At 38.7% G+C, this 11350-nt stretch overlaps 1 pseudogene; it reads right to left on the bottom strand.

Annotated features, from left to right (window-relative positions):
• Positions 1-503: 503 nt before the first annotated feature.
• Positions 504-2161, bottom strand: LOC149219447 (E3 ubiquitin-protein ligase PUB23 pseudogene; annotated as a pseudogene).
• Positions 2162-11350: the final 9189 nt, after the last annotated feature.

The following is an 11350-nucleotide window of genomic DNA, read 5'->3' as shown; positions in this document are numbered from 1 at the left end:
CTCCTTCTATCCCATTCGGAAACACTATTCCAAATGGTGTTAAGGTTAACCACGGGTGGGAAGATCGTAGCTCCAGAAAAAAGAAAAAGAAGAGTGATATCAAAAGCATAGTCAAATAATTAATTGAATTAAATACACAATCAAATCGTGAGGGTTGGTAATTGTAATTACAAGAGCTCCCCACATGCACTGCATGACTGTAAATAATCCCATCAAATTGTAATTAGAAGAGCTCCCCACATGCACGGTGTGGCCTTAAAAAATTTCAGTAATAAAACCACACTGAAACTATAATTACAATTCTGAATATTGGTTAAAACTGGAATAAAAAAGGGTAATACTACAAAAAAGAAAAGCGTTTTTTTCTGTGAAATTTGCAGGCTTCAAAGTTCAAAGATCGCTGGTTTTGCTTTTCTCCATATAAAATCACAGGTACCATTTCAAATGTTGTTTTTGATAAATGGGAGTCGCTGAATTGAATTGTTTAGAAGAGATCAAAATGGGAGTCGCTGAATTGAATTGTTTAGAAGAGATCAAAATGGGACGTGTTAGAAATAAGAATGAATATTTCAAGAATACACCTGGAATGTACTTACGCTCAGATATAGGATGACTGCTTCTCATCAACTAATCGCTGAGAATTTATACACAAATTTCAGATTAACGCGGCCCAAACTGCCAATACTAGAGTTAACACAATATTGCTCATTGGTCTCCATAGACTGTGAACAGATGGGATGGAACGCAAACAGAGTTCCTCCAATACTTACCGTTCTCTCTGAGAATTTCCTTTGCCTTATGTTTCGTCTTTGGTGTGCATTCGAGCGGCAGAAGCATGCACAATTTGTAGACGGCACCAATCTGCTCCATTTCATTAAGAAGGTGAGGAGTCGGAGAGAACTTGCAGAGCGACCACAGTATTCGAACCGCTTTCTCGGTTGCAGCGTGTGAGACTCTGAATATTTTCTTGGAGATGGAAGCTATGCCCATGGCGTGATCAATTGTTGTGGCTCTTCCTTCTGCACATTCACACAAAATGTCCAGAAGACGCAGCAACTTCTCGCAAGGTAATCCGCGCGATTCAGGAAGTGATTCAATTAACACATATATGGCTCCGGCCTCTACGGCCTTGATTTTGTGCTTTCTTGAGGGAGAACAGATGGCCATTAAAACATCCAGAGACGAAGCAGTTGCTTGAGGGCAGACCTCCTCTGTCACAAGTTGAAGAAGTCCTTCAATCAGATCTTCGTCCGCATTCGCAACGAGCCGTTGCAGCCTGTTCTGTCCACTGCTAGAAAGCGTCTTCAGTAACATGACCGAATGGAGTCTGGCATTGCAGCTGCCTCTCTTGAGAATCCATGAAATGGATTTCAGGGTTTTGGACATAGTAAGGCAATCTGCAGTCTCGTCTGTCATGGGAAGAGATTGCAGAATCCCCAAGGCCTCCTCGCAAGCCATGGCACAATCGTAGCCCCCGCTTTCCATTTCCACAGTATTGGTTTCCATGACTGAAATCAGTGCAGACGCCGCGCCACAAGCAGCAATACACCTTCTGTTTGCCTCGCTCTGAGCAGCCAGAGATCTGAGTTTCTTCAAGCCATTAAGCACTTGAAAAGGCGGGCAAGATTCAAAATCTCGAAGCAATTCATTGACCTGATTCGGGTCGACTGGAGGCTTGGGCGTGGGGATTCGCTGGACACCACTCGAACTGTTGATGAGACACCACCCTTGAATGAGGCGACGGAGGGTGTGGTTAGGAATCATATCGAAGTTGGACATTACTTGCATTGTTGCAGGGCATGTGTTCTTACCGCAAGAATATACCCATTTCTCCATACTCTCTCGATCATATGTGATACCAGTGCAAACAGTAATGGGGTCTCTCATTATCTGCATAGATATGGGGCATATGAAGTAGGAAGGGATTTCAGCGACCGCTGTGCTCTCTTTTGGATCCATACTTGTGCTTTTCTTTTTAACATAAACCACCCAATTTCAGGCCGTGGGGATGGGGGGAGCTTTGAACTTTATGGGACCTGTAACTTCTGGGATTATCAGCTCCAACCTATTCAGGGATGGATTATATACAACTTCAACCTGTCTATATGAAGGATCCTTCACAAATTCGTCGTACGATCGCCTGTAATATGATCCGTTTGGATGTACAACTTAGAAGATGCCCTGATTTCTGATAATTGAAGGGCCAATCCAGATTTATAGCATCGGAGGCTGCAGGCTGTTTCTGTTTCCACTGAAAAAGTCCACGTGCTTGCCATGATAAATCCCGCTGGCCATGATGAAGCAAGCCAGCCGAGGGCCATGTGCCCTGCCGACGGCGGAGGAGTGGGATTCCAACGATGCATGTCAACAAGTCAAATATGACGTGCAAATGTATCTCCAAAAATAATGTGATCCCCGTTTTCAAACTGACACCCTCATTCTAGATTTCTAACTGACCTGCTTAACGATACATCGTCTACATAAAAAGAACATTTCAATTAAGTTCATTAAATTTATTTTTAATGATAACCGTTCAAATTCAATGCATATCCACCGTCACTATTATATTTTTAAAAGTAAACTGGTAAAATTGAATGCATATTAGTAATTAGTAATCACGGTTAATATGTTTATAAATGTCGTACAAATTATAGCATATACACTATTATATTTAAATGTCATATATTTTAGATATATATTTTTATTTATATAATATTTAATATATTATTGTTCATAAGACTTTGGAATGATGGTGAATACACTATTATATTTAAATGTTATATATTTTAGATTTAGATTTAAATATATATATATTTTATTTATATATATTTAATATTTAATATATTATTGTTCATGAGACTTTGGAATGATGGTGAATACACTATTATATTTAAATGTTATATATTCTAGATTTGTATTTAAATATATATATTTTATTTATATAATATTTAATATATTATTGTTCATAAGACTTTGGAATGATGTTGAATAGACGTTTCGATAAGATATTTTTTATGATTATTCATTCAAATTAAATTTTCTTTATAAGTATTTATTTTAAAAAATAATATGTTATTTGTTGAAGAATAACTTTGGCATAAATTACATGTAGACAGACATTTGTAGACGCGTTTCGAACCAACTAGTGTGGTTCATCGTCATGACAAGTTGAAGAAACAGATCCAGCTTAGCATGTTAAATAGTATGAGCAGAGTCTCCAATGGCTAAATTGACTAATGACTAATTTTGATCTTAGGACCCACGTTAAAGAAGTAATTTATTTATTTAAATTATTATATATATATATATATATATATATATATATATATATAATTAAAATTATAAAGTTAGGATAAAACATTACATAAATAAATAAAATAATTTAATAGTTAGTTTAGAAAGGTAATTTATTTATTTAATTAAATTATTTATTAAATATTGTTAATATTATATGATGATGATGATGATGATGGTTAACATCCGACCAAATTATATTTATATACATATATATTCTAACTAAAATTATAATATTAGGTTGTTAAGTTAAAATAAATAAATAAATAAATAATTAGAGATAAATAAGTAAATAAATCAATATATATAATATATATATATATATATATATATAGCTCAAAAACGAGGAGGGGGCATAAAAACCGACTAAGAAGAGAGTGCTGGAATGCAGCACCTACTGATTTTCCAGCCATCATCTCTATTGAGATTGCTAGGCCTCTTTTCAATTTCAATAGCTTCCCTCAATTTACGATGATGGAACTGAGCAACTCTAGCAACAACCTTGGCCTCCTCAATACACACCTGATGCTTGGTCTTTTCCACATGCTCAGCTAATGTTGAAGACTTGGATCTCCCATGTCTTAGGTCGGCCGCATGTTCGCAGATCCTTTGATGGATAGAGCATCCTATTTCCCCAATATAGGGGGTCCCAACAAGGGATCAAGTAAACACCCTTCAAGTCCTTGGGGTTAAGGGGATCTTTCACCAATCAGAAGGAATTGTGAATGGTGTTGAGGGGCTTAAAGGTTGAAGGAATATCATACCTTTTAAGAATCCGAGCAATCTTGTCCAAATCCTTAAAAGTCAACACTCTGATTAACTAGTTTAACGCAGTAAGTACAGTTTCTCACCTGTCACTTCTTCCGACTTTGTACAATAAATTCAACCTTATGATGGTTTAGTATAGTGGTCGTGTTAATAAAAAATTAATTAGTTTAATACATGATGGTCCTGTTAATGCATTGTTTATTCAGTGAGGCTAGTTAGTTTCAGTCGCAATAATTTTTTTTGGAATAGGCTCACATGTATAAAACTTAGGTTGCAATTCATTTTAAAATAGATTTAAATTAGTTTAAAAATTTATAACACGAATTATTGACCAAGTTGACCAAGTTTAAAGTTAAAGGTCTTTCACATTAAAGAGTAAAAAAATAGATGACGAAGTTTGAAGTCAAAAGCTTAAGTTGTAATTCATCTTAAAATAGATTTAAATTAGTTTAAAATTTATAACACAAATTATTGACCAAGTTTAAAGTCAAAGGTCTTTAAAATTAAAGAGTAAAAAATAGATGACGAAGTTTAAAGTCAAAAGTTTAAGTTGTAATTCTTCTAAAATAGATTTAAATTAGTTTAAAATTTATAACATAAATTATTAACCAAGTTTAGAGTCAAAGGTCTTTAAAATTAAAGAGTAAAAAACAGATGACGAAGTTTAAAGTCAAAGGCTTTTAAAATTAAATTGTCATTTTTTTTTTTATTTATAACAAGAATTCACTAAAGCTAAAATTAAAGGCATTTACAATTAAATAGTAAAAAGGAGATGACTAAGTTTAATGCGAAAGGTCTTTAAAATTAAATTGTAAAAAGAGAAAATATTTGTTAGATATATTTATAATTTAAAAGGATGAGGAAAAATACAATTTGAAAGAAAAATAACAGTGGTAAATAGATACAAAAATAGGGAAAAAAAGTTTTGATGGGGTTTTGTTTTGTGGTTGAGTCTATATGAAGTGATCTTTTTAGGTGGATCTGTGATTGTAGTGATTACTGATCTTCCTTTTATGTGGATCTGTGAATGTATTGATCATTAATTTCTAAAATTAAGAATCACATAAAAATGAAAAAAATCCTATTTTTAAATCAAAATTATCTGAAACATGTAACTTCAACTTTAAATTGTTGAGATTTTCTGTTTTAATAAAATAGGCAAAAATCTCAGTAGGTGACAAGAATCTAATTTGGTTGCTATATTAGCTCTATTTTGCTGGGAATGAGTTAATGCATCCTATATTTGCTGTAGGAGGATTTATGAGGAAGTTAGATCCTCTTAGCTATAAAACAGGTGTCCATAAGGATTGGATTGATAGTGTGAGCGTTTGAGAGGAAATTGATTCTCTTGTAATCTCCTATTTTGATAATAAAATTTTGTCGATGCCTATGTTTGGTGGACGTAGCCCAGAATGGTTGGGTGAACCACGTAAAACTCCTGTGTCTCTTTTGTGATGTGTTTGATCTGTTGTTGCTTGTATTTTGTTTAGCTGCCCACTGACTGCTCCAACAATTGGTATCAGAGCATGTTGGAGCGTGGCGCTGCCCAGCACATGATTTGGACCGAGAACGTTGCTGAACGGTGGACCGAGAACATTGTTGAATGCCAAAGAACGTTGTTGCGTGGGATTGGACCTCCGTTGTTTAAAATTGTGCTGTTTTGGAATTGCGCTGGCAGTGCAATTCAAGTGCGTTGTTTTTAAACATCGCGCTGTTGTAAAATCGCGTTGTTTTTTTGTTTCAAGTGCGGGTTTACAACTGCTGCGTGGGATTGGCCCTACGCATGGTGGACTGAACACTGCTGCGTGGAGGTTTTCAATTAAATTGTATAAACTAGTGTTGACACCGCATTGTGAAAAATCGATCGGCGTGGGGCTGAGCGTTGACCATTGTCTGCACAGACCTGCGTGGATATGAAGATGCTTGTTGATAACATTCTCCCTAGCACGTGAAGTGATAATCGATTATGCAAAAGAACGAGATAGCAGATCCGTCATACGCCATTTGGGTAAGCAAGGAGGGCCAGTTCGATCACTGTTTTTAAATTGATAGTGAACGGATCGCTGTAGGTGGGTTCATAAAAAATCGTTGAAACAATACGTGGAACTCCACGTGATATATGATTGGCTGCCGCTGCGTATTGGGTGCTGGTTCGTTTTGGCTACCGGTTGCATATTGTGTGCTGTGTTCTTTTGTTTTGGGATTGGCGCGGAATTCGTTAACACAGTCGCGCCAAAATACTGAAATGGCGCGGACCCGATTTAATTAAGTGCGCCTGTGCGCCAAGTTTCAGATCGGCGCGGAATTTAAAGGTAAAATCGCACCAAGTTTTTTTCCTTACACTGATTTTTTGTTGGCGCGGATCGTCAGCTGATCAGCAAGCACCAAGTCCCTTTCTGGTGCGTGTGTATTTGCTTCCGGCGCAGGTTTTTTGGTTAAAAGACATCAAAGGGGTTTGTTTGTTTTTATTATAGAATAAAAGCATTATACAATAAAGCATTGGCATTTGTTATAGATTAATTTTTTTTTTTAAAGTTGGAATTAGAGATTCTTTGATTTTTTAAACGAGATGGTGAAAGCTCAGAGTTCCCGATTTGAAATCGAGAAATTTAATGGCAAAAATAATTTCGAGATCTGGAAGGTAAAGATGCATGATCTGCTGGTACAACAAGGCATGGCAAAGGCGTTGTTGGGCAGATCCAAACTGCCTTACCCCGTGACAGATGATGAGTGGAATGAATTGGATGGAAGAGCCTTGAGCGGAATTCAATTGTGTTTGGCTGATGATGTTTTATTTAACATCGTGTCAGAGAATACTGCAGCTGGTTTGTGGACGAAGTTGGAGAAATTGTATATGACCAAATCCTTGACAAATTGGATTCTCCTAAAGCGGTAGCTATACAGTTTGTGAATGAAGGAAGGTACTTCCATTACTGATCATTTGAATGTTTTTAATACTCTAATGGTACAATTAGAAAGCATAGAAGTAAAATTTGAAGCTGAGGATAAAGCCATAACTTTATTGTGCTCGTTGCCTGAGTCGTGGGATCATTTTGTTACTTCTATAAGTCTTAGTTCATCTGAAACCATTGAATTTGATGATGTCGTCGGAGCTTTGTTGTCTGAGGAGACCAGGAAGCGGTCGAATGCTGATACCTCTACATTAGAGGCAATGATGGCTAGAGGTCGTTCTAGAGAAAGACGCTCTGGTAAGCGCAACGATTCGCGTTCAAAGTCAAAAGGAAAGAAGAGTAAAGTAAAGTGCTGGTTCTGTGGCAAATCAGGGCATTTGAAGAAGGATTGCTGGAAGCGACAACAAACTTCTAAAGAAGCTTCATCGACAGAAAAGAAGGAAGTGAACACGACTGATACAAGTTCAACATCTGGTTCAGGTATGAGCGACGAAGTCTTATCTGTTAATTTGTCAAATCATGATCAACATTGGTTGTTAGATTCTGGTGCATCAAACCACATGTGTATTCATAGAGACTGGTTTAAGACATATAGATCAGTGAATGATGGAGTCGTGTACATGGGTAATGATGTCACATCTAATATTGTGGGAATAGGGAGTATACAACTGCAAATGTTTGATGGGACAACCAAAATGTTAACTGATGTAAGACATGTACCAGATTTAAGAAAAAAATCTAATTTCACTGGGGGCACTTGACACAAATGGATATAAAACTGTCATTCAAGGTGGAGTAATGAAAATTTACAAAGGTATTTTACTAGTAATGAAAGCTAAGAAAGTAGGAAATTTGTTTCAGTTAGAAGGAAGAACAGGGTCAGTTCATGTGTCTACGTTGTCTGAACATGACAGTAGTTCCATTCGTCTATGGCATCAAAGGTTGGGCCATATGAGCGAAAGAGGGTTAAATATTTTGGCTGATCGCAAGTTACTTCCTAATCTAAGGTCTGGAAAGTTAGATTTCTGTAAACATTGTCTGTTTGGCAAACAAAGTAAGCAAAAGTTTAAAACAGGCAAACATACTAGTAAAGAAATACTTGATTATATCCATTCAGATGTTTGGGGTCCAACACCTACAGCCTCGTATGGTGGCTCGTCATATTTTGTATCGTTTATTGATGAATTTTCTAGGAAAGTGTGGGTCTACATGTTGAAAAGGAAGTCTGATGTGTTTACAGTTTTCAAGCAGTTTAGAGCATTGGTAGAAAACATCACTGGTAGAACTATAAAATTTTTAAGAACTGATAATGGTGGTGAGTTTACCTCCAAGGAGTTTGAAAACTATTGCAAGGATGCAGGGATCAAGAGACATAAGACTACTGTGTATACTCCTCAGCAAAATGGAGTTGCTGAACGCATGAAGAGGACTCTTTTGGAGAGAGCAAGGAGTATGTTGAGTAACGTTGGTTTGCAGAAGGAGTTGCGGACAGAAGCGGTGGCTACAGCTTGTTATGTGATAAATCGATCGCCATCGACAGCGATATGTTGCAAGATTCCTCAAGAGGTATGGAAAGGTCACCCTTGTGATTATTCTAAACTCAGAGTGTTTGGTTGTGATGCATATGCTCTAGTGCCTAAACATCAACGAACTAAATTAGATCCAAAATCAAAAAGGTATATCTTTGTTGGGTATGGTGATGGAACAAAGGGATTTAGATTGTGGGATCCTACTACCCACAAAATCATCATCAACAGAGATGTAAAGTTTGATGAATCCTCTCTTGTACAGTTAGATGTAGATAATAAATTGAAACAGGATGATGTATCTGATTTCTAGCACATTCAGTTTGACAACACTTCTGATGATAGTCATGATGACCATAGTTCAGATTCTAGTCATGAACAGGTTTCAGAATCAGATTATGAACATGGTTCAGATGTAGGTCATGAACAGGTCTCAGATGGTGATCATGAAGAAGCTTCTACAGATGGTAGTCAGCTAATTCCAGAAGCACCAGAAACATCCTTAAGGAGGTCTACAAGGATCAAACGCCCTCCGAGAAGGTATGATGATTATGTTACTTTAGTTGCTTTCACCGCTAACAATGATGAACCTTTGTGTTATCAGGAAGCAGTAGAAGGTTCAAAGAGTGACAAATGGAAAGCAGCCATGAAGGAAGAAATGATGGCCTTAGGTAAGAATGGCACATAGGATCTGGTTTAACTTCCGAAAGGCAGGAAAAATCTGGGTTGTAAATGGGTTTTCAAGGTGAAACAGGGTGTTGATCTAGGTGGATATTGGTGGCCACCTGCCAAGTCCACCTGGACCCCCACCATTGTCTTTCTCAGTTTTCAGTTTCCTTAATTGTAGCACAACTTACTATTTTTAGCAGTTTTTCGGGTCCTGAACTTCCGGAGCCGTTTTGAGGCCCTAAACGACGTTTTTTGGGGAATCCGGGGGCAACATGGGTCCATGGAATGGACTGATGTTTCCCGTTCCAACAATGGTAGTGCTCGGATAGATCTTTCTAACGAGCTATTGTATGCATCAAACGGAGATCATATGCCAAAGTTACGACCCCGGGAAGTTGATGTACCAATTTACCCCAAACGGGGCCCACAGTTTGGCGTTTCATCTCCTAGGGTTAGGCTTTGGAATGTTAAGGGTTTTCCATTGTTTCTCAACAATAAATAGGTCTTCGAGCCTCATTGTAACACAGTTCAGAGGATGTAGCAATCACATCTCTTCTCAGAGATAAGCTACCATCGCCCTAGCTGGTTTATTTCCATTTCTGGTTGTAAGCATATTTCAGTATTTTCCATTAATGAAATGAAGTATTATTTCCGCTGCATCTTTGTGTATATGGTTATCTCTGTAATTTGTTGCGTTCCTGTTTAAATTGGGATCAGTGGTATCAGAGCGGTCTGCTTTTTCTCTGTTTTTCTTTGCATGTCCCCAACAAGGTCGGGATATAAGGAGTTAGGGCTTGAATTGGTTGAACCTTTGCAAGACCAGCCTCGCAAATCCCGACGACCTCCCATGGCGGATGAGAAGAAAGACGAGGGGGCAGGAGATCCCATCAAAATCTTGCTCGAAGAAGCCCTCGAGCGACAACGGAACGCGATGATGGACAGCTTTGCACAGATCCTTCAGCGGCTACCCAGAAGCGACGCATCTGCTTCCAGCACCTACTCTGGAAACGCCACACCCTTTAAGGTACAAGTTAATTTTAAAATCCCCATATTCGAGGGTCAGATAGACGCAGATGCCGTAGATAAATGGTTAAATCTGCTAGAGGGTTATTTTTTCTGTTCATGAATTTTTGAGTTGGGAAAAGATTGTTTTTGCTCTTCTCAAAGCAGCCCCCCACGTCAAGGACTGGTGAGAAACCTACTGCGAGCAGAAGGATGAAAGTACTGGCTCACTATTTTTAGCCGCACCCACCTGGGATTCGTTCCGGGATGCCATCAAGGAGCAGTACTACCCTATTGGAAGCTATGAGGATGAATACATAAAGTGGACCACGCTGCGGTAGGGAAGGGACCAAGACGTGCCGGAGTTCACCAATCTTTTCCATACCCTTCGCACAAAGTTGGGTATCAAGGATTCAGAGAAACATTTGATACTGAAATACCGTGGCTGCCTGCACAAGTACATCCAGGAAGAAATATAATTCCTAAACATCCCCTCGCTCGGCGCAGCATACCGATATGTCGTCAAGGTCGAGCAGAAGTTTAAACAAAAGAAGCGAGACTTTGGATCTGCAAATCCAAAGCAGGGGAAAGGTGCCCCTAAACCACAGAACAAAGGACAAAGCCAAGGCGGGACAACCCAAGACAACCAGCCGAAGCTGCAAGCAAAGAACAACGCCGCGAAGCCGAGAAAGGACACTGGAAAATGGTGCGAGTTCCATAAGAGCTCCACTCACAACACAAGTGAGTGTTGGGCTAAGCAGTCACTGGTGGCTGGGCTAAAGGTTTCAGAATCAGATGCATGTTCCGACTCTGAGTCAGAACCCGATAAGGGGTATGAAAAAGGGAAGCAGATCATTGATGCGGATCCCAGAGCCACTGTTGCTACCGCAAAGATCCAGAAAAATGAACCCGAAGATCCAGAGGAGGAGGAGCGTCTCTTCCACTCCCAGATGTGGGTAAAGGGCTCCCCGATACAGTTCATTGTTGATAGCGGGAGTCAAAAGAACCTCATTTCGGCAGAGGTCGTGAAGCGGTTGGGCTTACCGACCACAACACATACACAACCATACACCATTAGGTGGCTTCACCAAGGACGAGATCTTCGCGTGAGCCAGCAGTGTCGCCTTCCATACAACATCAAGCCCTTCACGGATGAGGTATTGTGTGACATTGCTCCCC

Source organism: Pinus tabuliformis, chromosome Q (genome assembly GCF_031772625.1).
Source record: "Pinus tabuliformis cultivar Carrire ecotype Pingquan chromosome Q, CPIR1, whole genome shotgun sequence".
Lineage (NCBI taxonomy): Eukaryota > Viridiplantae > Streptophyta > Pinopsida > Pinales > Pinaceae > Pinus > Pinus tabuliformis.
This window is presented reverse-complemented; position numbering and strand designations above follow the sequence as displayed.